The 6,555-nt window shown below is 32.6% G+C and overlaps 1 protein-coding gene across 2 annotated transcripts in view; it reads left to right on the forward strand.

Moving 5' to 3' along the window:
• The window catches only part of LOC106457749 (glycine receptor subunit alpha-2-like), a 93,140-nt gene that overhangs the window by 29,827 nt on the left and 56,758 nt on the right, over positions 1 to 6,555 (forward strand). The window lies entirely within an intron of this gene.

Genomic DNA, 6,555 nt, shown 5'->3' on the forward strand with positions numbered 1-6,555 from the left:
AAATTTAAAAAAATAAGCTTTTGTTTTCGTGATGTCATAGATTTAACTTCTATAAGACAAGTCTTGACTTGCACCTTGGTTTGAAAAAAAAACAGACAACATAACCCATCCATCCTGGTTCTTTTTGTTGTTTTTTTCACTGCTTCATCTAAAATGTTCAGATGTTTCTGTTAGATAAACATGGATAAACTTTACAAATGTTTCATGATTTGAATAAATGTATATTTTTAATCGATTCTAGTATACGCTTTGAATTACGTTTTTGATAGAAATAAAAATATATCACCAACTCTAACGATGCATCATCATTTACATCATGATATGAATGTAGTGTTTGTTTCTGACGGTGTAGGCGAACAAAACGGCAATATCACGTTTCTGCTGTACGCGAAACAGTAGTATCTGTATCTAATGTAACTGTAAAAACGTCATAATAAGTTAGGATAATGCATATGGTGAATGAGTAAACAAATAATGTTATTCACATAAGTTCCAAAATATCAGAACAGTATAACTTTCATCTTAAAATAGAAAATATCAAAGAATAAAGCATAGAGTAAAATATTATTACTCTTCATTCATTGAAGATTGTTAATATCAAAGAATAAAGCATAGAGTAAAAAATATTATTACTCTTCATTCACTGAAGATTGTTAATATCAAAGAATAAAGCATAGAGTAAAAATAGTATTACTCTTCATTCACTGAAGATTGTTGATATCAAGGAATAAAGCATAGAGTAAAAAATAGTATTACTCTTCATTCACTGAAGATTGTTGATATCAAAGAATAAAGCATAGAGTAAAAAATATTATTACTCTTCATTCACTGAAGATTGTTGATATCAAAGAATAAAGCTTAGAGTAAAAAATAGTTATTACTCTTCATTCACTGAAGATTGTTAATATCAAAGAATAAAGCATAGAGTAAAAAATATTATTACTCTTCATTCACTGAAGATTCTTAATGCTGCCAAAAAATGACTGACAGGTCTTATAAGAAAGTTTCCTCTCTTTGTTTTTGAATTAAATGTGGATCATTTTATTTTGTTTGTACTTTTGAGCAGTAGATTGCAAAAAAGCAGGCACCGACGAAAAATTGAAAAGTCTTGATTTTGCAACGTACAAAATGACTGTTTTCTCAAACCATGTTTCAATAAACATGACAAGGAAGAGTCTATTCTGATTTCATCAGGAGGTAGGGAAGGGGCTCTTATAGGAATGTCTTAAACGTTATAATTATGAAACTAACAAGCTGAGATAACCGTTCTTTGTTCAGGTTATGAAGTGAAAAAATATGGAATGAATGCTATGATAAATAACAAACACATCCTAACTTTCGCACAATTTATTTATAACATATTATTAGAGTATTCATTAATGCCTCACTAGGAAAAGCAAGTGGAGAGCTAATAGTGTTTGGACGGGTGTAATTAATTCGCAATAATGATAATTAGAGAAAGTATTTAAAACTATCTCAAAGAGAATAATATCTAGGTAATCAGCTGGTTCGAAAGGAACCCCATTGCTCCTGAGAAATTATTTTTCAAAACAAAACTCGGTTTCACAAGTTACAGAGCAAAGACTAAATGTCAGAAAATGAAAGTTTTTGTGAGTGGCATGAAATAGAATTACACAGATGAAACTAACACTGTATGAGACTGGATTATACCTTAATGAAACAAATAAAAAAGAGAATACTACTGTCGACGCCGAAGAGAAAAGAAAAACAAACAAATACTTCATCGTTGAACAGAAATATAAATTCCCAGTTGGATCTGCGTTTTTCTAAAAACTCTGCTAAGGGTAGAAACTAAAGAAGGGAAGACAAGAGATGTCATGCTTTTTGTGGTATCCAGACAGAGCTAACTTAAGGAGGAAAATACAAGCACGAGAAACTTCCCCAGAAGCAATACATTACATACAACACTACATTTATACTCATACAGAAGACACAAAAATTATCTACCTATCTATATATAAAGCACAAAAATATGTGTGTCTGTCTGTTTGTCCGTTATCTAACTACTTCTAGATTCCTGGCCCAATCTCAACCAAACTTTGTGGATGATAGTTTGGAACAAGCGGCATGTTAGTATTGGGTTCACAACGCCTCCACCCCAATTATTGATGTTATTAAGCATTTATTATCTTTGACGTTAGTTAACGTAACTACATTCATAGATGGCGCCATGTCCTTAAACATAAAACAAAATCTTCATCAAGTTTTCTATAACAAAACATACACACAATGTGGGGAGGCCACACAAACGTCTGTTATATCTCAGAGAGTGTGCTAGCATTCTCTGTGGAAGAATGCAGTGAAAACAATGACCGCCGATATTGCAGTAATACATAAACTCAGCTGAAGTTTCTACTCCAACGTTGATATGAAGAGCCGTTTCTTGAGTTATATCCACTTCTTACTTTTACCAGTGATTCTTCAATTTTGGCCTGTAAGACACTTTTTGTGGCCAATGACCGTCAATTAATTAATTACTTGAAACATTGCGGAAGGACATTAAGAGCTGGGTGTTGAAAAGCGGGTAATAGAGAGCACCCCTATTGTCATACTTTGACCGCTACCTCTTACTTCAAAGTCACCCTGGCCATCGCGCAGTGTATACCATGTTTTAAGTATATACATAGCGAGTTCTTAAATCTTATACAAAACACTTATAGTTGGATATAATTGATGTGGGCAGTTTCATTCAAAAAGGACAATGACTCCTCTTCACGATATTTATTGTTTCAAACCAGCTAAGTTCTTATATCTAGGGCAGCTGGTAACTCTTTTCACATCCAGCAAACATGTCTCGAGTTATCTTGCAATTATTATTCGTTATCCTATAATGTTTTCGGTTTGTTTTACATTTCTAAACACAAATAACTCACAATTTTCCTCGGCTGAACACTTCATTTGCATCTGAAATTTGAATATATATATCCAACACTTAATTGATTAAGTGCGCAAACACTACTAGCCTGATTTTATTTTCAGTCTTTTTAATCGAGTTATTATAATTATAAAACAGTATGCTTTAATTTTCTTATTGTTCGTATATCCAGGTGCGATTTAGAGATTATGAAAATTGCATTTAAATTAATCACTATTTTCCTCAAATGTCAAAATGGTTCTAGAGTTACGGTAACGTGATAGGCATGCACCTGTCCAGCATATATATGCAAACCGTGAGCGAGTTTGTCAAATTTCTGGAGGGATATATGATCGGTGTTTACGAAGATAAATATCCATACAGTGAGCAGTTTGACAGATGCAGAACTAACGGACACAATTTTTCTAATAAGTTCATGTTCTTCGTAGAAGCGAAAAGATTCATACTGCAGAACATTTACTTATGACATAACGGGTTTTGAAACCACGCCTTAGACCCAATGTCCTCATTCACAAAGTGAAAATGGTTACAAAGAAGAGACCTCGGATCTAAAAATGCGTTAAAACTAGGCATATCTCCTGGTATAGTTAACGAGATAATGAACAAGGATGTGAAGTTGGCAGAGTTCCACAAGATTTAAGCCACGACTCGAATTCAACGGCTGTCTTCATTAAAAAGATGACAGAAGAATCTTGAAGGAAACACAGTGATCCCATTTGAACACAGATCTGTCAAGGTACGCATTGCAACTCCAATAGACTTTAGGATTTTGGTATGCTTGACGGTACGTTTAGAAATCTTAATACTCAGATATTAGCCTGTTTAAGGAAAGATGAACATCGGGAGTAGGACAACATTGGCTCTGCCGTTCTCCGAAGAAGCGTAGTCTCATGAAAATAAGGCTAGAAAACCTTTGTTCTGAAATAGATAAAAAATGGTCGCCAGAAAATATACTTTCTTCAATATGTAAAACTGAATCCGAACGTGGACTAGTGGTTAGCGTTCTGTGAATCAGACGGTTCAAGTTCGTGGCCCGTAGCAGTAAAAATCCGCTACACATGTTGGATTGGTGGGTACGATATAAGAGTGACTACAAAATCCCACTATTCGGTCAGTAAAAAAATGGCCCAAGAGCTGACGGAGTGTGTTTTTTGTCTAGGTGCCTTGAAGTTGTACTATCATTTCAGATGACTGAGCTCAAATATGAGCTCAAGTAGCCATTTTGTAGCTTTACTCGAAAATTCTGAAACAAACAATTAGATTAGTGTTCCGCTTTGTTCTCATGCAATTTTTTTTCCTTTGTTCGTTTATTTTTCACCCTAAAGTTTATAAATTTGATTTATAAATTTCTTTTTTTCAGCATAATTACATTTTATGGTTAAAAGTTGTCATCAGTTGCTTATACTTTCATCTAACCTATGCAACTCTTTCATCCTCTGTTTTTCTGTTATATTCACAATTTTGTTGAAAATGTTGCTTTTGTGCCCAACATTTACGTTGTCTAGTTGGAGTATAACAATACTTAAGTCGGAAATGTAATGACGAACCAATTCATGGTTGGTTTGCTGAAATTAGACATCTCTTGTAATATTGGAATCCGTTAATAACAGACGTAGATATTAGGATTTTATTTTAAAAGATGTAGCTTGTGTTTCCTTTTGTATGAGTTTTATTCCTTCAACGCGTAAATATCAGGCCGTGTAATGTCTTTGTGCGTTACACAGATGTGTTACACGACCTAGGAATTGTACTTCCTATTTACATACGTAATGCTTAAACGCCGTAGTGTTTTTGAACAACTGATTATGACAGTCACAAATCACATAAATACGGTAACGGGTATTTTGGAATTTTAAAGTTTGGATACAACAACATATTTGAAAATGCTCCTTTCTGACATTTTAATTGCGTTTAAACCTCTTTTATATATATATTTTTTCTAAATTTATCAAATAGTGGGGGAAGAACCTCAGTTACAAAAATTAAAAAGTTAAGTATTAAAAACAACGTGCGGTACTTAAAAAAAATTCAGCTGAAATATAATATATAAAAACAGAATTTAGTGCATGTGTCTTAGTCTTCACTCTACATTCAGTTATCTTTCCTAAAGTTTAGAATATTTATTAGTCGGTCCGTAGCCAAAACAGAGATGTAAAAATCTAGACATATTGAGCACACATTATTTTTCAGCTTTTATGTGTAATAAACTTGTTTTGTATCATTTAATACAAAAATATAACTTTTATAAACACTATTACATTTGATTTGATTTAATGACCATTTTATTAAAGATTTAGATCAATTTCAGCTTTTTAATTTATTGGCCTCTCTTAAAATTTTCCGCCCCCCGAATGGATAACGTGGCTACGCCACTGAGCCAAAACATGACATTGTTAGATACCTGTATCCTTGAACGCATAAATTTTAAAAAGAAAAACAAACACAAAACAATTTTGTTTGTGTTTAGGTAGTCTTCACCAGTTGTTAAAATAAATCATTTTCTTGACAGTTTCGAAACCTTAAGACCACAAACGTTTAAAGCAACGGGCAGGGAAATAGATAGCATACAATTCTTAGGATTCAAAATTAATTAAATGTTTATTAAGTCATTTTGTGGGCATCAAAAAAAGATGTCATAATTTTTCTTCGTAGAAATAATCAAAATATGTTATGAAGTTTTCTTCAATTTTATAATAGGTTGCCATTCTTTTGAATTTCAATAATGCAGGTTACTGTAAAAACAAGTTCTTGACAATGATACATGAATATTCAATAATAGAGAAAAAACAAAAACAATACCAATACTGTACTAGTTTCAAACAGATGTTCGTTCAGGATTATGTTCATGTAGCAACTGCTTTACTATTTATTAAAAAGGTTATTTCTCTTCCTCTTAAAGTCTAAAGCTACGGGCATATTTCCTTTTGAAAAGACACGTCTATGGGTGAAAACTTAATGGTTGGCTGTAAAGAGACATTTAATAGAGATGCACAACACAATGGAAAGCTCCAGTGTGCAGTATCTTGCTCGTTAATGTTTCAAGTCATTGTGAATAGCGCTGGTGGCTGCTCTCAAGCATTGCTTAAAGTGTCTAACGTAATGCATTATTTGTGTCTAACAACACTCAAATTTAATTTTAGTAGAATGCATTTTTGAAATGTACCGGTTAGAGAATTATTCCCAGCTTTCTATTTTAACAAAGCTCTTGAAGAGTAGAACGCCAAATTGGAATCCACAATAAAATTTATTTATAAGTCTGGTTTTGAAAATATTATGTGCCTACAACAATGGATCATTTAACAATGTGATGTGTCATCTTGATTTCGAAAAAAGTCATTGTCTTTTATTACGGAACAGAGAGCAACTCTTTACATAAAACACAATTGTTAGGTACAAACACCTAAACAGTGAAGTTTTAAATGAGTTAGGCCTGATATTCTGTACAACAAAAATAATTAAATACGGTGTTGATGACACGAGTTAAAAATGAATATCATTTACAGAAACTCGTCCGACGTTTGACATGAAAGTTACACTTACATTTTACAAGTTGTTAAAACTAAGATAAGTGATCAAACTGTCAGAATGACATTATTTTAAAAAGATTCATACATACGCTTTCTTTTTCGAAAATCAACTAGTTTTTACACGAACAAAAA

Source organism: Limulus polyphemus, unplaced genomic scaffold, assembly GCF_000517525.1.
Source record: "Limulus polyphemus unplaced genomic scaffold, Limulus_polyphemus-2.1.2 Scaffold369, whole genome shotgun sequence".
Taxonomy (NCBI): Eukaryota; Metazoa; Arthropoda; class Merostomata; order Xiphosura; family Limulidae; genus Limulus; species Limulus polyphemus.